The sequence below is a fragment of the Myotis nattereri genome (genome assembly GCF_964212035.1).
Source record: "Myotis nattereri genome assembly, chromosome: 12".
In the NCBI taxonomy this organism is placed as follows: Eukaryota; Metazoa; Chordata; class Mammalia; order Chiroptera; family Vespertilionidae; genus Myotis; species Myotis nattereri.
This window is the reverse complement of record NC_138087.1, coordinates 33,841,407-33,863,307: the sequence shown is the minus strand read 5'-3', so window position 1 is coordinate 33,863,307 and position 21,901 is coordinate 33,841,407.

The window sequence follows — 21,901 nt, the reverse complement described above, 5'->3', positions numbered from 1 at the left end:
TTGCTCACCATTATACAATCAATCACGCTGACAGAAGACATCATGATATAGTTTTAATTATTATTATGTTATGGTATGGGAAACAGATCAGGAGATGATTGCCAGTGAAGATAACTGTTACTCACAGTTCCCAAGAGAATGGGGCATGCCACACCATGTAGAGTTACATGGGGAAACATCAGGGCCAGTCAGGAGGCAGAAAGTATGAGGGGAAAATGTGGGCAAGAGTTTCTGTGGGAAGGAATGAGCAAGGCAGTGAGGTTTTTGTGGGAAGGAATGAGTAGGTTAGGATTAGCTATTTTGAATAATTTCAGTGGGTTCTAGGGTGTTGGAATGGTCTCCACCTGTCTAGTACATGGGGTGATTAGGGCAAGAAGATAGTGACTTGGTATTACGACAGCCCTGAACAAATAAACCAATGGAACAGAAACAAGAATCCAGACATAAATCCACACATATATGATGACTACCTGAATAATGATAAAGGTGGTTTGGCAAAGCAGTGGGTAAGTATGATCTTTTCAATAAAGGTTGCTGGGACAATTGGATACCCTAATGGAAAAAAAGAAAAAGAAACATAACCCTTACCTCACACTACATATAAAAATAAATTTTAGATGCTGTATAAATCTAAATATGAAAGATCACAATAAAGCTTCTGGAAGAAATTATATGGTAATGCTTTTGTAAAGTTGGAGTAGAAAAAAAATTAAAGCAAGATATAAAAAGTACCAACTACAAGGGAATATTGAAAAATATTCAAATATTCCATCAAAATAAAGTTGAAGTATAAGCAATAAGTTGGGAGAAGATATATGCAATGTGTATTACCAAAAACTTGTACTTAGAATATAATATACTAGAGGCTCAGTGCATGAAATTTGTGCACGGGGGGCGGGGGGAGGGTGTCCCTCAGCTCTGCCTGCACCCTCTCTTATCAGGGACATCCCTCTCATAATCCAGGACTGCTGGCTCCCAACAGCTGGCCTTCCTGCCTGGATGATTGGCCCCACTGCTTCTGCCTGCCAGCCTGATCAACCCCTAACCACTCCCCTGCCAGCCTGATCGACGCCTAACTGCTCCCCTGCCAGCCCAATTGTCCCTAACTGCCCTCCACTGCCGGCATGGTCGCCCCTAACTGCCCTCCCCTGCTGGCCTGGTTGCCCCTAACTGCCCTCCCCTGCAGGCCTGATCACCCCTAACTGCCCTCCCCTGCAGGCCTGGTCGCCACTAACTGCCCTCCCCTGCCAGCCTGGTCACCCCTAACTGCCCTCCCCTGCAGGTCTGGTCACCCCCAACTGCCCTCCGCTGGAGGCCTTGTCCCTCCCAACTATCCTCCTCTGCAGGCCTGGTCACCCCTAACTGCCCTCCACTGCCAGCCTGGTCGCCCCTAACTGCCCTCCCTGGCCAGCCATCTTGTGGCGGTCATCTTTGACCACATGGTGGCGGCCATCTTATGAGAGGGTGTGCTGGTCAATTTGCATATTACCTCTTTATTATATAGTATCCTTTTACAATTTATACATCTATCAAATAAGTACATTGTATACCTTAAATGTATATAATGTTATATGTTATTATGTTAATAAAACTGAAATAAAAAGAAAAATTGTATATATGTATATACCAGAGCAAACAGGCAAGAAAAAGAAGTAAAAGGCATCCAAAATGTGATTTTTCAGGCCCAACCACAGGCAATTACAAAGGCTTTACCAGGCAGAACTCACGGGGAAAAGCTGCCCTCCCATAACAGATTTGGTGCACAGCCAGCACACTGCGGTTTTTAAAGAGAGTTGCAGTCAAGGACTCAAGCAAGCTCCCCTTCTAGCCATGCTCTTACATACATCTGCATCCCTATTCCGGTATCTCCATTTGGAGATCTCCTTATCAGGGAATCTGGAAGACACTTTTCTTCATCTGCCACAGTATTCGGTATTTTCCCACTCCTATCCCTCCTTCTTTTCTCTATTTTTTGGCCCTAAAGACTATAACTCTGTAGGAACCTTTTGTGTTCGGTGATCCCTCAACAGTGAGTCAACCTTACTCTCACACTATTCCATGGTGGAAATTGAAACGGAGGGAGTTGACACTTTCTCTGGTTTTAGCCTCTTCCTTGTACTATTGTAGTAACTGATTAAAGACTTGACTGTTATTTTCATTTTGGCTCATTTTTAATCAGCTACTCCAACAGATGAAAGCTCAGTTAGTTCTCTCCAGTTCAGTGGAGATCCTAACAGAGAGAAGCATGTGGATTCCAAGATATTTAAAAAATAGAGTTGATGGTTTGGCTATTGATTTGAGTCAGGGTGGGATGGGTAGAGGACAATTAGGGAAGATAAAATGACAAGGAAGCTGCCTAGGTTTCTTTTTTGTTCAACTGAGTGGATGATATTTCCATTCACTAGAACACAAAACAAGGAACAGGAGCAGAGCAGTAGGGAGATACGTCCAGTAGGGTCTGTGATCATTCACCTCAGTTGTTCTGTAAATAGTTGGGTATGTAAAAAGATATTTAGGGGAGAGATCTAGATTGTAATATAGATTTAAGAGCCATTGATTTATAAAAAGTAATTGTAGCTATGGACATGGATAAAATGGCCCTGGGAGTATATATAGAAAGAGAAAAAAAAGATGGGCTGGAACTAAAGCCCACCATGACTTCTTCTTACAGCTAACCTCTTGGGGTTTTATAGGTAGTTCTCTAATGATGTGTTTTTATATGACTATCAAAACCCTTCTTAAACTTACTAAATAAAGTAGATATAGCAGGTTATAATGGAGAGCCAACATTTAGAGTCAGACCCATCAACCCTCTTCTCTGGCCTCCACATTCCCCCACCCCTACACCTCCACAAGCTGGAGGATGATGGACTCAACTAAGCACCTTACTCAGGGAGGAGGCATCGTGCCTCTGAAAAACTGCAGAGTAATTTCTTGACTCTCTTAAATTTTCTCTTTTTAATTTTTTTATTGGCAAACCGAGCTGGGCAGAAGGCTAAATTCCTAAGTATCCAGAACCATGGGGAAGGGAGTGTTGCTGTGTTTAACTTCAACCAGCAATGTTTATATTAAAGCATTCTGATATAAAGATGGGGATTTCCTCATTATTTAGTTTGTTTATATTGTTACACCCCTTTTTTTGTTTGTTTAAAATGTGCTTTTGAACAAATACCTGGCAAGAAGCCTGAGTAGACTTTCTAATAATTAGGCAGACTTGGGCTCAAATGTGAGCTGCACTAACCAGATATGTGACCTCGGATCAACCACTTAACTTCAGTGAGCATTAATTTTCTACCTGTGCATTGAGAATTTCATTAGAGTTCTGATATCAATTAAATAAAAATAATATGAATAAAGCCCGAAGTACGTAATAGGTGCACAATAAATGGCAGCCAGGATGATGTTAGAATATTATTTAGCAATATAAAAAAATGAATATTGATACATGCTATAACATGGATGAACCTTGAAAACAATATGCTAAGTGAAAGAAACAAGACACAAAGGACCAAGTATGAGTGATCTTTTGTGTGAATCCATCTATATGAAAGGTCCAGATTAGAAAACTCCATAGGCTCTAGAGACAAAAAGGCATAGAGACAAAAAGTAAATTAATGGTTGCTAGGGTCTGGGATAGGATTGAGAAAGAAGTGAGCAGTGACTGCTAATGGATACAGGCTTTCATTTAGGGTCATAAAAATGTTCTAAAATTGTGTGGTGATAGTCCTACAACTCTGTAAATACATTATAAACCATTGATTTGTATATGTGTAAATGGGTGAATTATATGTATTTGAATTATATTTCAATAAAGTTGTTATCTTATTTTATTTCTAAATATATTTTTATCTATTTCAGAGAGGAAAGGAGATGGAGAGATAGAAACATCAATGATGAGAATCATTGATTGGCTGCCTCCTGCACGCCCCCTGGTGGGGAAAGAACCCACAACCAGGGCATGTGCCCTTGTCTGGAATCGAACCCAGGATCCTTCAGTCTGCAGGCTGACACTCTGAGCCAAACCAGCTAGGGCTAACGTTGTTATTTTAAACATAATACAGCAACAGCAAGCACTCAAATGTCTTTATTTCTTAAATTACTGTCATTGCTACATCTCTTCTTTTATTCTTCTTGGCCTAGATCCTGTGGTGATGATTTCTCAGCATCACTTGTCATCACATTCAAAGAATAGTGGGAGCTAAATTTCCTTTCTGGCTATCTTTTCATCTCTCAGATTGTCAAGCTTACTCTTCAAGCTCTCCAGAAGTACTAATTCCATGATAATCCTTAGTAAATTAGTATAAGATTAAAATATTCACTTTAAATCTTTCTGCTGTGCCTACATATTTTCTTTGTTAATATCCACCATGACATAGTAAATCACAGGAAATGTGAATTTTCTATACAGGTAAGTAAAATATAATTGATTCCGTCTTCCACATGAGATTACAAAAATATCCACAGTGGAATTAGTGGCCAAATTTTCTCTTCCAGATTGATATCTAATTCCCGTGTTTACATAGGAGCATCATTTTCTGTGTATGAACCTATATATATGCTTTGAATTAAGTTGTTATAAAGTGTGAACTTTAATTTTTTTTTTGGGGGGGGGGGAGGCATCATATTTCTCTTCTAAAAAGCATACTTTATGGAAGTCCCATTTATAACTTCCTGTCAGTAACTACTTAATTTTCACTGCATATCTTGCTTCTTATTATAGTCCATGTCTATTTTACCCTAAGTAATATCCTCCTCCTCCTCCTCTTCTTCCTCCTTCTTCTTCCAAGCCCTTTAATATTTCTTATACTACTGGTTTAGTAGTATATTAAATAAACTCCCTTAACTTTTTCTTCTCTGAGAAGTTCTTTATTTCTCCTTCAATTTTAAAGGATAGCCTGTCTGGGCCTTGGTTGTGGGTCCTTGTTTTTTGTGTTTGTTTTTTTTTTTTTTATCACTTTGAATCTTTCATGCCAATCACTTCTGGCCTGAAATGTTTCTGATGAGAAATCAGCTAACAGTATATGGGAGCTCCCTTGTCCATAACTGACTGCCTTTCTCTTGCTGCTTTTAAGATTCTCTCTTTGTCTTTAACTTTTGGCATTTTAATTATGTCTTGATGAGGATGAATAATACCAACCTCATTGAGTTATTGTGGGATTAAATGAAATAATACATGTAAAGGTGCTTAGCATAGTGCATGACTCAGAGTAAGCAATCAGTACACTGAGAATTAGTCTTACTATTATAATCTTGGGAAATAATTCATTCAGAAAATACTTATTGAGCTCTTCTATGTGCCAGGGCCTAATATGGGCACAAAAGATACATATTTGAATATGATGAGGTTCATTAAGGAGCTCACACCTTATAGGTGCAATGGAGACCAAACATTGCACTTCACTGAAGTACCAATGGGAGCAGGAATGCCCATCAGTGATAACAATGGGACATAAAAGCCACCACACTCAGTCAAAGAAAGACAAATATATTATTTCACTTATATGTGGAATCTAATGAACAAAATAAACAAATAGAATAGAAACATATTCATAGATACAGAAAATAGATTGACAGCTGTCAGAGGAGAGGAAGCTTGGGGGGGGGGGGGCATTTGGATAAAAAAGATGAAGGGATTAAGCAAAAACCAAACAAACAAACTCTTAGACATGAACAAAAGTATGGTAATTACAAGAGGGAAAGGAGAGTGAGGAGGAGGTAGAAAAGGTAAATGTGTTGCCCTAGCCGGTTTGGCTCACTGGATAGAGCATCGGCCTGGGGACTGAAGAGTCCCAGGTTCAATTCCAGTCAAGAGCATGTACCTTGGTTGCAGGCACATCCCCAGTAGGAGATGTGCAGGAGGCAGCTGATCGGTGCTTCTCTCTCATCGATGTTTCTAACTCTCTATCCCTCTGCCGGGGTCCAACCCCAGCGGGTCCAGGGGTCCCCAAAGGTGTGGACGGAGTCGGCGAAGAAGGAATGACACGGAGACAGCGTTCAGTTGATCAGCAGCCTAGCCAGGATCTCCAGCCAAGTTCTGGTCTGGATCTCCAGCGAAGTTCTGTTTAGGATCTCCAGCCAGGTTCTGTGTCCATGTTCTCTTGTAGGTTCTCCAGGTTCTCCAGCCAGGTTCTGTAGCCATGTTCCCTCGCTAGGTTCTCCAGCCAGGTTCTGTGTCCATGTTCTCTTGCTAGGTTCTCCAGGTTCTCTAGCCAGGTTCTGTAGCCATGTTCCCTCGCTAGGTTCTCCAGCCAGGTTCAGTCACCAGGTTCTAGTCAGGTTCTCTTGCCAATTTCTGTAGTCAGGTTCAGTCTAGGATCTTTTGCCATGTTCTCTCCAGCGAAGTTCTTCTGTCTCTAGAGAACGTTCTGTGTAGGTTCTGTGCCTAGGTTCTGTGTCTTTCTCTCTGTCTCTTGCTGTCTTGTTACATCTGTATTTATACCAGTTGATTCAATCCTATCAATCTCTATTACAAAGGTTAGGGCGTTTCTTATCTCCATTCCAGGGAGTAAAGATTATGTAGCTTAAGCATGATTGTTCGTAGTTAAAGTGATTAATTACCCACCTGGCACTTAGTTGAGGGGTTTTATTCCCTCCCTAACTTCAGGGGAAAATCCCTACCTGGGGAAACAACCTTTCTCAGAGAGGAGACCTTGGCTAAAACACACAGTGCCAAGAAGGTGAGCAAACATATCAAGAACAGTATGCCATATATGCCAGGTCCCTTGAAACAGCAAGGATGGACCGGCTCCCGGCATCCCTCTCCCTTCCTTTCTGTAAAAAAATCAATAAAACATATATTTTTTTAAAAAAAGGTAAAGGTGGGATAAATGGTGACAGAAAAAGATTTTATGTTAGATGGTGAACACATAATACAAGATACAGGTGCTGTATTACAGAAATGCACACTTGAAATCTATATAATTTTATTAACCATTGCCATCCTCATAAGTTCAACAAAAATTTTTTTTTAATGAAGAAAAAAAAGCCACCACATTCATTTGTCAATATATCTTTCAAGAGGACACAGCTATGATTCTCAGCATTTTACAACTCCCATAATTTTATCTTTGAGTCCCTATGCAGAGTCAAATCATCTAGTAATAGCTTTAAGTCAAGCAAAAATTGGAGGAAAACAATGTGATAACCTGACACTAGGTTTCAGGGTTGAACTTAGTGTTTTTTTTTATCTTGAATGAACTCAGGGCTTCTATTGTTTTTAACTAAAGGAAGACTGACTTTTAAGCAATACTGGTTTCTGTGTAATTAAAGGAGAATAGGAACTCGAAGAGCTGGAAACTCAAGATGGAACATTTATAATAGATAGTTGAGAAGCACATTGTTAAATCATACCACATTCTGGCCAGTAAATATCTTGACAATGAGGAAAAGAGCCTTTTCAAAGTAAATTTTCAAAGATATTAATTCCAGAGGATCTTATATGGGTTAGAAGAGAAAAGGTGAAATTATATAATATAATCCTGTAAAATTAGTGGGTTGGAAGTGTTTCTATGGGTCAACACCTACATCTTTATTACACCTTTCATGAGCAAGTGCTGGGCCCAGAGAAAACAAAGAAAATTGAGGCACTTCCAGTGGTTTCCTCCAGGAGGTCATGTCTGTCTGGGAGGACTACCCAGTGACCCAGGGATCATGCCACCAGCTCTGACTCAGGCTAGATTCCTAGCTTTCAGAGAGACATGACCTCTGAAAGCAAAAGCCTAAAGAAGGAGACCCCCCTGACCTTTGAGCTCTATGCCCTCTGAGTGCCCCTCCAGGCCCACTCTCTACTACCTACAACCCTGCTTTGTAACCACAAAGGCTGACATTATAGGCTTCCCCACTTGTTACCATTGCTTTGGAGCTTCTGGTGAGCTTTCACTAAGTGATGCTGCATAGCCAACAACCTCAGATTATGACAACAAGTATCTGTTCCTGTCTCATGTTACATAAGGACTGATTTTAAAGCCTGCTGCCAAATATAAGGTCATAAAGATTTGCCCCTAAATATCCTTCTAATATTTTAATACTCTTAGTCCTTAAATTTAGGGTTTTTTTTTTAATCCTTTTTTAATGTATTTTATACATTGTGTGGTAGGGGTCCAATTTTATTCTTTTAATTGTGTATATCCATTGTCCCAGCATAATCTGTGAAAAAGATTATTCTCTTCTCCACTGAATAGCCTTAGCACCCATGTCAAAAATCATCTCATCATATATGTGAGGAATTATTTATGAGCTATCTATTCTTTTCATTGGTCTATAAGTCTGTCTTTATGTCGGTATAACATTATGATTACTGTGCTTTGTAATAAGTTTTGAAATTTGGAAGTGTGTGTCATCCAATTTTGTTCTTTTTAAAGATTATTTTTGCTATCCTGGGTCCTTTGCAATTATGCATAAATTTTAGAATCAGTTTGTCCATTTCTAAAAAGAGGTTAGCTGGAATTCTTGTAGGGATTGTGTGCATCTGTATATCAATTTGGGGAGTTATGCGAACTTAACAATATTAAGCCCTTTAATTCATGAACATTGAATGTCTTTCCATTCATTTAGGTTTTCTTTAATTTCTTTCAACATTTTGTAGTTTTCAGTGTATAATTCTTACACTTCTTTTAATCAAATTTATTCCTAAGTATTTTATTTATTTATTTATTTTAGAGAAAGAGTGGAAGGGAGGAGGAGAGACACAGAAACATTGGTGTGAGAGACACACATCAATCGGTTGCCTCCCATGCAGACCTGACCAGGGCCAAGGATTGAGCCTGCAACCGAGGTACGTGTCCTTGACTATAATCAAACCCAGAACTCTTCAGTCCACAGGCCAACGTTCTATCCACTGTACCAAACCAGCTAGGGCTGTATTTTATTCTTTATGACATTACTAGTGGCCTGGTACACGAAATTCGTGCACAGGGGAGGGAGGGTGTCCCTCAGCCGGGTCTGCACCCTCTCCAATCTGGGATCCCTTGAAGGATGTCCTACTGCTGGTTTACAGGGATTGGATCTAAACTGGCAGTCGGACATCCCTTTCACAATCCAGGACTGCTGGCTCCTAACCACTCACCTGCCTGCCTGCCTGCCTGATACCCCTAACCACTCTGCCTGCCGACCTCCTCGCCCCCAACTGCCCCCCCCACCGGCCTGCTCGCCCCCAAATGCCTCCCACCAGCCTGATCACCCCCAACTGCCCCCCTGCTGGCCTGCTCGCCCCCACCTCCCCTCCCCACTGGCCTGCTCACCCGCAAATGCCCCCCACGCTGTCCTGATCACCTCCAACAGACCCCCACTGATGGCCTATTCACCCCCAACTGACCCCTTGCTGGTCTGCTTACCCCCAACGGCCCCGCCCCCCATCAGCCTGATCATCCACAACTGCTCTCCCCTCTTGGCCTCTAACCACCTCTACCTTGGCCCCGCCACCATGGCTTTGTCCAGAAGAAGGTCTGGCAGATCTCCTGGAAGGTCTCCCAGTCTAATTAGCATATTACCCTTTTATTAGTATAGATAGAGGCCTGGTGCAAGGGTGTCCCAGATCAGGGTGGGGGTCCTGCTGGGGTGCCTAGCCAGCCTGGGTGAGGGGCTGAGGGCTGTGTTCAGGCTGGCCACACCCCCTTCAGGCTGCAGGTCCCCCCTGGGGTGCCTGGTCAACCTGGATGAGGGGCTGAGGGCTGTTTTCAGGCTGCCCACAGCCCTTCAGGATGGGGGGGTCCCACTGGGGTGCCTGGCCAGCGTGGGTGAGGGGCTGATGGCCGTTTTCAGGCTGACCATGCCCCCCAGGGACCCAAGCTCCCAGCCTCTACTTTTTTTCTTTTATTTTATCAGCGCCTTCTTGAGTGGAGGCCAGAGCGGGCTGGAAGGAGGTATCTGGGATTTATTTATCTTCTATAATTGAAACTTTGTAGCCTTGAGCGGAGCCCAGGGCCAGCCAGGGCAGGTGGGAAGCTTGGCTTCCTCCATCGCCAGGGGCAACCCAAGCCTCCTGCTCACTCCAGCTCTGTGGCCGCCGCCATCTTAGTTGGGTTAATTTGCATACTCGCTCCTGATTGGCTGGTGGGTGGTAGCAGAGTGGTGGAGTGATGGTTAATTTGCATGTTTCTCTTTTATTAGTGTAGATTGTAAATACAATTGTTTTCTTGATTTTATTTTTTTATTTATTGTTGTAGTGTAGAAATACAACTGATTTTTATGTGCTGATTCTATAACCTACAACTTTGCTAAGTTTATATATTAACTCTAATAGTTTTTTTGTGAAGTCTTTGAAATTTTCTACATATAAGATCATGTATCTGCAAATAGAGATTTTACTTCTTTTCCAATTTAGATGTCTTTTATTTCTTTTCCTTGCCTGGTTGTACTGGATAGAACTTCCAGTACAATGTTGAATGGGAGTGGTGAAAGCAAGTATCCCTGTCTTATTCCTGATATTAGGGGTAAAGCTTTCAGTCTTTCACCATTGAGTATAATGCTAACTGTGAATGTTTCACAAATGCCCTCAGTTTTGTTAGAAAGTTTCCTTCTATTCCAATTCTGTTTTTTTATAATTAAACTAGAGGCCCAGTGCACAAATTCGTGCACCAGTGGGGTCCCTTGGCCTGGCCTGTAGGATCGGCCCAAACCAGCTTTCCAACATCCCTTGAGGGTTCCTGGATTGTGAGAGGGTGCAGGCCAGGCTGAGGGACCCCACCAGTGCATGATCAGGGCCCAGGAGGGACGCGGGAGGTTGGTCAGCTGGGGAGGGACCGCAGGAGGGCTCCAAGGCGTGTCCAGCCCATCTTGCTCAGTCCTGATCGGCCAGACCCCAGCAGCGAGCTGACCTATCAGTCAGAGCGTCTGCGCCCTGGTGGTCAGTGCACGTCACAGCAAGCGGTTGAGTGGCTTTAGCATATCATTAGCATATTAAGCTTTGATTGGTTGAATCAGCCAACTGGTCAACCAGACACTTAGCATATTAGGCTTTTATTATATAGGATGGTAATGGGTTTTGTCAAAAGTGGTTTGGTCGGTGTCTTCTTTTTTACATAAATCAAAATAATCATGTGATTTGTTTGTTTTTTCCTTCTTTCTATGAGTTTGAATCATTCTTGCATTCCTGGTATAAATGCCATATAGTCATAATGTAGAATCTTAATATGTTGCTAACTGTGTTTGGCTAGCATTTTGTTGAGAATATTTGCATCTATATCCATGAGGGTATACCTAAAGTTTTCCATTCTTGTGATGTTTTTTTATATGACATTGACAGAGTATTTCTGGGCTCATAGAGTGATTTAGAGTTTCCCACCTCTTCTATATTTTGGAAAAGTTTAAGAAAGATTGGTGTCAATTCTTCTTTGAATGATTAGTGAATTCCACCAGTGAAGCCATTTTATCTTGGATTTTTCTTTGTTATAGGTATGTTCAGATTTTCTATTACTCCCTCAGGCAGTTTTAGTAATTTCTGTGTTTATAGAAATTTGTCCATTTCATCTAGGTTACTTAATTTTTCCCCTTCTATTTGTAGTTTATTAACAGTTCTTTCTCCTTCCCTTCTTCCTCCCTTTCTTTTCCCTCTAATTTTTTATTTAATTTATTGGGGTGACGTTGGTAATAAAATTATGTAACTTTCAAGTATACAATTTTATGATACATCATCTGTGTCTTGTACTGTTTGTTCGTTGATATATTCTTGTTCATGGTATTCTCTTGTAATCCTTTCTACTTCTATAAAGTCTACAGCAATATACCCACTTTTATTTAGGGTTTTAATAATTTGAGTGTTCTCTCTCTCTCTTTTTTTTTTCCCCTTGGCCAGTCAAGCTACAGTTATATCACGTTCGTTGATTTTTTCAAATAATCAACTTTTGGTTCCAATGATTCTCTATGTTCTTCTTCTCTATTTTATTAATCTCAGTTCTTAACTTCATTATTTCCTTTTTGCAACTAGTTTTGGATTGAGATTGCTCTTTTTTTCTAGTTTCTTAAGGTTTAAAATTAAATTATTGGTTTGGGGTCTTCTTTTCTTGCATAGGTATTTACAAAATGTATTTCATAATTTTTGTCTTGTTACACTTTTTAAAATATATTTTGTTGATTTTTTACAGAGAGGAAGAGAGAGGGCTAGAAAGTTAGAAACATTAATCAGCTGCCTCTTACACCCCCCCCACTGGTGATGTGCCCGCAACCAAGATACATGCCCTTGGCCGGAATTGAACCCGGGACCCTTCAGTCTGTAGGCCGACACTCTATCCACTGAGCAAACCGGCCAGGGCTTGTTACACTTTTATTTTCATTCATTTCAAATTATTTTCTAATTTCACTTGTAATTTCTTTTTTGAATATTAGTTGTGTAAATTTCCTCATATTTGTAAATTTTTCCATTTTCCTTCTGTTAATTAATTCCTAGTTTTATTCTGTCGTGCTTAGAGAAGAAACTTTGGGTGATTTTAAACTTTTAAATTCATTAAGATTTGTTTTGCGGCCTAACATTCTCCTGGAGAATGTTCCATGTACACTTGAGAAATAAAATATGTATTCTGCTGTTGTTGGGTGAAGTGTTCTAAAGATGTCTGTTAAGTCTAGTTGCTTTATAGTGTTATCCAAGCTCTATATTTCTTTCTCAAACTGTCTTGTTGTTTTACTCATTATTGAAAGTGGGTGTTGAAGTCTTTAACTATAACTGTTGAATTGTCTGCTTTTCCCTTTAATTCTGTCAGTTTTTGCTTCACATATTTTTGAGCTCTGTTATTTGGTGTATTTCTTTATAACTGTTAATTTTCTCGACGAATTGATTGACCCTTTAATCAATATATAATATCCTTACTATCTTGTTACAATTTTTGCTTTAAAGTTTACTTTGTCTGATATTAGCACAGTCACACCAGATCTCTGTTGGTTACTATTTGCATGGAATACTTTTTACTATCCTTTTGCTTTCAACTGTGTCTTTGGATCTAAAGCAAGTTGTTTTTATTTTTTTAAATTCTCATCAGAAGATATTTTTTCCATTGATTTTCATAGAGAATGAAAAGGATGGGAGAGGGGGAGAAGGAGAAGAGAGAGAAAGAGAAAAAAATATATATGAGAGACACATCAATTGGTTGCCTTCCACACTCACCCTGACCAGGACCAGGAATTAAACCTGCATCCCAGATATGTGCCCTTGACTGGAATTGAACCTGCAACCTTTCAGTGCACAGGCCAATGCTCTAACCACTGGACCACACCAGCCATGGCATATTCAGAACTTTTTCATCATGCCAAACAAAAGCTTTGTACCCATTAAATAATGATTTCCTTAAACAACTACAGCCAAAATTAGAAAAGAAAAAGAAAAAAATTACTGTCCCACCCTGGTTGGTGTGTTCAGTTGGTTGGAGCATTGTCCCATACACTGAAAGGTCATGGGTTCGATTCCAGGTCAGGACACATACCCAGGTTTCAGGTTCAATCCCTGGTTTGGGCAAGTTCAGGAGACAACCAATCAATGTTTCATTCTCACAACAATGTTTCTCTCTCTCTCCCTCTTTCTTCCTCTCTCTCTAAAAATCAATAAAGGCATGTCCTTGAATGAGGATTTTTTTAAAAAAATTACTGTCCCAATTTTTGCAGAGTAGTTCTGTATTGGGCATGCCTTCAAAGCTTAGCTATATCTTTTTTAACTATACAATAGCCTTAATTTCATGTTAGTATATATAGAGCAGTGATGACAAACCTATGACACAGTGATGGCGAACCTATGACACGCGTATCAGAGGTGACATGCGAATTCATTTTTTTGGTTGATTTTTCTATGTTAAATGGCATTTAAATATATAAAATAAGTATCAAAAATATAAGTCTTTGTTTTACTATGGTTGCAAATATCAAAAAATTTATATATGTGACACAGCACCAGAGTTAAGTTAGGGTTTTCAAAATGCTGACACGCCGAGCTCAAAAGGTTCGCCATCACTGGTATAGAGCCTGAAGGTCAGCCAGAGGTGAAAGTGTAGGGTTTTCTCAGGCCTGCTCTGAAAATGTGTCCAGCCTTAGGTATGAGCATAGTTTTTGAATTCCCCAGTATACATGGGAACAAAAGTCCTTACTCTCCCACGTATCTCCTTTCTCAACTTCTTCCTTCCTAGGATTTAAAAATATTTGTTTGTTGCTTATTCTGATTGTTTTATCTCTTGCCCAGACTGCTGCAGCAAATACTTTTGCCTCTAAATGCTTTTGGAAAACACTGCCTGGGAAGCCACTCCAGCCCTGGGAACACTTCAAATCAGATAAAACAAAGGCTAGCCTTTGCGCCAGTCCTTTCAGGTACCCCCAGACAGGTAAAAAACACACAACCACAGTTATCTGAGTATAATGTTCATCTTGCTCCCTCTGGCACTAGCATCTGCATCAGGTGTGTAGGCTGCCATCTTCATGGCTGCAACTAATTTGGGAGAGAGGGGATGACAAGTTGGCAATTTAAAATATCACAGCACTATCCCACTGCAATGCATCAGCTTCTTTCTTTACTAAGCTTTCTGTGGTTGTTAAGTCTTCACTAGAATGCAGGGCTATGAGAAATTTATTCCAACAGTTTTTACCAGTTTATTACTTGCCTTTGTGGAGGAATTCCCTACTCTGATATACTCAGTGACATAAATTGAAATAGTTTTACAATTCACTTTATGAACAAGAATATGTTTGATTTTATGAATGTTCTTTGTGTGCTTGAGGAGTATGTAAACTCCACTCTTAGGTGAAGTATAATTTACATATCCATATGATGCAATTTATTGATGGTATCATCCAAAATTTCTATATTCTTACTGATGTTTTCTCTGCTTAACAATAATTGTTAAAATATATGTATTTTATTTCTCACTAGAATGACAGATATGTGCATTTCCCCCTGTAATTCTGTTCATTCTTGTTTTATACACTTTGGACTGTGTTAATACGGCGTTTGTTAGTTTAGATATATTTCTTCCGAGTGAATTGAATGTTTTCTCATTATTCAGTACCCTTCTTTATCTTTAACATTCTTTAATCTTAAAGCATAACACGAATGGAGCAACATCAGCTTTCTATTGATTAGGATTTGCCAGCATATATTGTTTGTCTTTTAATTTATAGATTTGTATATGTCTCTTAAAAACAGGATATAGATGGGCCTTTTCTTTGCCAGTCTAATGTAAGTTCTTTGATCAGAGCATTTAATTCATGTAATACAATTAAAGATATATTGGGTTAAATCTATCATATTTTGTATTTTCTCTTTGTTTTGCCTTTCCTATGTTTTATTCTCTCTCCTTCCTTGATTTCTATTTTATAGATTATTTTTTCCTCATTGTATTTTTCCTTCCAATAGCCTGGAAATTAGCTATGTGCTCAATCTGTATTATTTTGAAAAAATTCTCCTAGAAAATGTAATAGGCATGCTTAATGCATCAGAGCCTAAAATTCAGTAATATTTTTATTCCTTTCCTGACCAACACATAATCTTTGGGAATGCTCATTCTTATCATCACCTCTCCAGATGTATGGGTTACTTTCATCGTGTATTTATTTTAGCTTATTTTTCTTAATATTACAAAGTATTATTAGCATTATTTACAGTTAATATTTGTTTAGCATTACCTTCATATTTATCATAGTCTTTGCTCTTCAATTCCACCTGGAATCTCACACTTACCACCTAGGGTTATATTCCTCTCTTTGAAATATGTCCTTTATAATTTCATGTTTTAAAGTTTGTTGGTAGCAAACTCTGTGTTAGCTTTTTTTCTTTTTGAACAAAACAGCATCACCAGATGTATCCATGGGTCAGCCAACTTTCAAATATCACCTGTTACCTTTAATCTTAGTATTTGAGAAGGAACCAGTAGTAGAGAAAGAACTACATAAAAATCATAAAACATGACTAAAGTGACCATATCTCAGTGTTCATCCATTTTTGGGGGACCTAATTATTAAAAACATTCCTCATTTCAAAAGTTTTATGGTTTGGATAATAAATTCCATGGTCACTTGAATCAAGTCCAAATGACATGGAGCCATGCTTTCATTTCTATTTAACTCAAATTGCTAGGGACTTTCACTTCTGATGAAATGGAGAAGTCTGTGGCAGTCCAATGTTTTAACTTGAGAAGAAGTAGAATGAGCAGACAAAATACAAAAAAAAAAAAAATTACAGTCAGGAGAAAGCTCCTAAAACACTGAGGGTGAGAAACCAAGATTACAAGGGAAGAGGAGCTGGTCAGTTACAGCTGCTTCTTCTCCAGAGGCCTTTGCTAATTCTGTGTGTCTGCAGCATGAGGCAGGGAATCTTAATTTTGTCTAGGAAGAAGGCTGCTGCTAGGGGACAGAAATAAGCAAAACCTTTGGTTGTTTTATGGGGCTAAATAGACAAAACTGAAGGCTTAATGCGCCAAGCATTCAGTGGAAAGGGAGGGCTGGAGATTGAGCCTGACATACAAAGAGTTTTCTCCTTAAAAATTTGCCAAATTATATAATTGCATGAGGCAGATTCAAACAATAAAATCGGGGGTGGGGGGGGGGAGGGGGAGATGGCTGCTGATGGGAAGGCAGACTGCAAGATAGAGCGTGAGTGAAAGAATGAAGGGAGAGTGTGTGGTCGCACGAGGAGTGTTTGCTTGTGAGTTGAGGGACAGCTATACTCCAGGGGACTGTTGGGGACTGCCCGACGGGGTTCCCCTGACCCGGCAGCCTCCACTGCTGCTGGAATCCCTCCTGGAGTGACCAGCTCTGACCCGGAGACCGCGCCATCTTGAAGGGGAGAGTGGATATTGTCAGAAGCCTGAAAATCCCAAGAATCTACAACAGCAGCACCCAGGGAACAGCTGCGAACCTGGGAACACCAGTCCCCAAGCAAGGTGAGCAGGCGGATTCAGAGGAGCTCTGTGCCTCTTCACGAAAGGTCAGATTTCACCTGGGATAAGGTGAGGTCTGTGGTCCGGACTGGAGGACGGTGCAGGGTGTGAGCTGGAGGATCTGGGAAAGTCTCCGCCCAGAAAAGTCTGGGACCTTTGGGGCTGGTGTGATCCGGGAATGTGAAACACCCATTTTTGATAAAAACTCTCAGCAAGGTAGGAATAGAAGGATCATACCTCAACATAATAAAAGCCCACCAACATGATACTCAATGGGCTAAAACTAAAACCATTTCCCCTAAGAACAGGAACAAGACAGGGATGCCCACTCTCACCACTCCTGTTTGGCATAGTACAGTGGGGCCTTGACTTATGAGTTTAATTCATTCTGTGATGGAGCTCATAACTCAAATTACTCGTATGTCAAATCATAAAGTGAATGAGTGAGACACGTGATGCTGGGCTGATGTTGTGGTGTTCACTGTGACTTTTGCTGCGCCAACTAGCGGTGGGGTATCTGAAGCTGGCTCATAACCCGAATTTTAGCTCGCAACTCAAAGCAAAAAATCGGCTGAGAGATGGCTCGTATCTCGAAAAACTCGTTAGTCGGGACACTCGTAAGTCAAGGCCCCACTGTACTGTAAGTATTGCCATTGCGATTAGACAAGAAGAAATAAAAGGCATCCAAATTGGAAAAGAAGAAGTAAAACTGTCCTTATTCGCAGATGACATGATATTATACATAAAAAACCCTAAAGACTCCATCAAAAGATTATTAGACTTAATAAATGAATTCAGCAATGTAGCAGGATACAAAATTAACACCAAGATATCTATGGTATTTCTATACACCAACAGTGAACTTACAGAAAGAGAGACTAAAAAAGCAATCCCATTTACCATCACACCAAAAAAATTAAGATACCTAGGAATAAACTTAACTAAGGAGATAAAAGACCTATACAGTGGGGCCTTGACTTATGAGTGTCCCGACTAACGAGTTTTTCGAGATACAAGCTGTCTCTCGGCCGATTTTTTGCTTTGAGTTGCGAGCTAAAATTCGGGTTACAAGCCAGCTTCAGATACCCCACCGCTAGCTGGCGCAGCGAACGTCACAGTGAACACCACAACATCAGCCCAGCATCACGTGTCTCACTCATTCACTTTAACATTTGACATACGAGTAATTTGAGTTACGAGCTCCGTCACGGAACAAATTAAACTCGTAAGTCAAGGCCCCACTATATGCAGAAAACTACAGGACACTGAAAAAGAGATAGAGGAAGACATAAACAGATGGAAGAACATACCATATTCATGGATTGGTAGAATCAACATCATTAAAATGTCCATACTACTCAAAGCAATCTATAGATTCAATGCACTCCCCATTAAAATACCAACAGCATATTTCACAGACCTAGAAAGAACTCTCCAAAAATTCATCTGGAATAAAAAAAGACCCTGAATAGCCAGAGCAATCCTGAGAAAGAAGAACAAAGTAGGTGGGATCTCAATACCAGATTTCAAGCTGTATTACAAAGCTACTTTTCTCAAAACAGCCTGGTACTGGCACAAGAACAGACATATAGACCAATGGAATAGAATAGAGAACCCAGACATCGACCCAAACCACTATGCTCAATTAATATTTGACAAAGGAGGCATGAAAATACAATGGAGTCAAGACAGTCTCTTCAATAATGGTGTTGGGAAAATTGGACAGATATATGCAAGAAAATGAAACTAGACCACCAACTTACACCATACACAAAATAAACTCAAAATTGGTAAAGGACTTAAACATAAGACACGAAACCATAAAAAGGAATCCACAGGCAGCAAAATCTCAGACATATGCTGAAGCAATTTCTTCACCAATACCACTCCTAGGGCAATGGAAACTAAAGAGAAAATAAACAAACGGGACTACATCAAAATAAAATGCTTTTGCACAGCAAAAGAAACCACCAACAAAACAACAAGAAAGCCCACTGTATAGGAGAACATATTTGCAAATGTTATCACTGATAAAGGTTTAATCTCCAACATTTACAGGGAACTCATACAATGTAATAAAAGGAAGATAAATGATCCAATGAAAAAGTGGGCAACGGACCTAAATAGATACTTTTCGAAAGAAGACAGAAGGAAGGCCAAGAGACATACGAAAACATGCTCAAAGCCACTACTTATCCGAGAGATGCAAATCAAAATGACAATGCAGTACCATCTCACACCTGTCAGAATGGCAATCATCAACAAATCAACAAACGACAAGTGCTGGTGAGGATGCAGAGAAAAAGGAACCCTCGTGCACTGCTGGTGGGAATGCAGATTGATGCAGCCACTATGGAGAACAGTATGGAATTTCCTCAAAAAACTAAAAATGGAACTCCCATTTGACCCAGTAATCCCACTTCTAGGAATATATCCCAAGAAACTAGAAACACCAATCAGAAAGGATATATGCACCCCTATGTTTATAGCAGCACAATTCACCATAGCTAAGATTTGGAAATGGCCTAAATGCCCATCAGCAGATGAGTGGATTAGAAAACTGTGGTACATCTACACAATGGAATACTACGCTGCTATAAAAAAGAAGGAAGTCTTTCCATTTGCAGCAGCATGGATGGAACTGGAGAGCATTATGTTAAGTGAAATAAGCCAGGCAATGAAAGAAAAATACCACATGATCTCACTCATTTATGGAAAATAAAGAACATTATAACTTGATGAACAAAATGGTAGATACAGAGGCAGTTAAGCATTGAACAGACTGTCAAATTACAGCAGGAAGGCTGGGGAGTGTTGGGGAGGGGAGAAAAGAGATCAACTGAAGGACTTGTATGCATGCATATAAGCACAACCAATGGACACAAGACACTGGAGGGTGGGGTGGGATGAGGGCATGTGACAAGGAGTAGGGGAGGCTGGGGGAAGGTCAGTGGGGAAAAAAAGGAGATATATGTACTACTATGTGTAATACTTTAAACAATAAAATAAAAATTAAAAAAATATATAAAAAATATAAATAAATAAAATAAAATCATAAAGCCTTTAAAAAGCAGGGTTAAAGTTTGTTTTCCAGTGTTACTCTACTGAGGAGACAGTGATTATAGTGCATGACTGCCAGGGGGAGATTTCATAGTTTTTAAAATTAATTAATCCAAAAGATGCAAAAAAAAAAAAAAAAAGCTAGAAAATGAGGCATAAGCCAGGGGGACAAAATAGAAAAGGGAGGAGCAAGATAGTAGAAATAAATCCAAATATCTCCATAATTACAATAAATGTAAATAGACTTTTCCAGTTCAAAGATACATGATACTCAAACTGTGTTTTTTAAAAAACAACAACAACCATATATTGATTATAAGAGACACTTCTTAAGTAAATAAAAAAGGATATATGGCTAGGCAACCAGCTGACCAGCCGACTGGCCAGTAGGTATGATGCGCACTGACCCTCAGGGCGAAGACGCTCAGCACAGGAGCTGCTGAGTGACAGCAACTTTGCAGAGTGCCCACTTGCAGTCCGGGACCCCTGAAGGGGTGTCGGAGAGCCAGTTTCAGCTGATCCCCGCAGGCCAGGCTGAGGGACCCTACCTGCCGGAGGGACCCCGCTCACTCCACAGAAACCCTTTGAGCCCCGGTGCACCCCAGGTGCAGCCGGCCAGGGAAGAGACCGCAGGAGGTTGGCTCCAGGGCGTGTCTGGCCCATTTCACCCAGTCCCACCCCACTGGCCACCTTCTAATTAATTTCCTTTCAATGTGCATGAATCCATGCACCAGGCCTCAAGTATTTTATAATAATGTAGAGTTCAGCATACATGAAAAAGTCACACTATCCCTTGTAACCTCAGTATTTGTAAGAATTCCCATGAAAAAGTCACACTACCCCTTGTAACCTCAGTATTTGTAAGAATTCCCATAATAGAGTATGCTGACATTCCCTTGGCTGTATTTGGAACCTCTCCCTCCCATTTACCTCACACAGTTCAATTTTCTATCAGCACTAGTCATTCTTGGCTTCCTTCTTGTTTGCCTTCCGTCTTCACTGCTTTATCTCAAGAGTGGACACAGCCCTCTTCCTTCATTCCTGACAAACACACCATTATGGCTTGTAGCAGATAATTGCCCAGAAGGAATTTACTACACAAAACAGTAAATTCTTTTAAAATAGATAAGATTTCTTTGTTCCTCATTTTCTGGTTGTTTTTGCCAAAGGAAGCCTATCACAGTACTAAGTTTCCCAATTCCCGACCAGCTACCTATTGCTATCTCATCTCCACTTTCCCCTGGATATCAGAATCCTAAAGTTCTATTTTTTCAGTATGCCAAAAGTAAAACTAAAAGGTTCCTGTTATTTAATTTTACGGAACATTTTTTCTGCCCCTTTGTTTCAAGTTCACACTTCTAAACTTGTGGGCAGGATGGTTGTGGGGCTTGCTAAGCCTGCACGGATTTAACAAACAGCCACAGCACAGTTTCCTTCTAAGAACAACAGCAGTCTTTCTTCTGATGTGTGATCTTGGAATGCAGAAACAGCCCACGTTTTAAAAAGCATCTCTCAGCCCCTTGTTTCCTGCTATTGTTATATTACAGATGCCAAAAGAGAGGGAGAGGGGACATGTAACAGCAAAATTTCTCATGAGGTAAGAAGAGCTGGGATCTGTAGTTCAGTGTTTGTTTTTGCAAGAAAAAGCAATATATTCTCTGTGATTTTTGGGATAAATGGAAATGGGGAGCAGAGAGGCAGGTCAGGTATGTTAAGATGCATGAAGTATCTGAGAACCTTCATTTGCAGATGAGCAGCATATTACTGATATGCAAGTGAATGTGACTATGCATCAAGGAGTTTAGAAGAATAAGCTGACCACTTAGTGAAGGTTGCAAGCGAAGAAGCCAATTGCCAAAAATGCAAATATAAATCACAAAGCGTTTCAAAATAACAGCACTGAAGGTGAAGTTGTGAAGTTGAACTCTGAAGGAGCCAAGTTGAAATTTGTAGGGGCAGAGGAAGGTGGTGAGCTGGACATGGGATGAGGGTTGCAT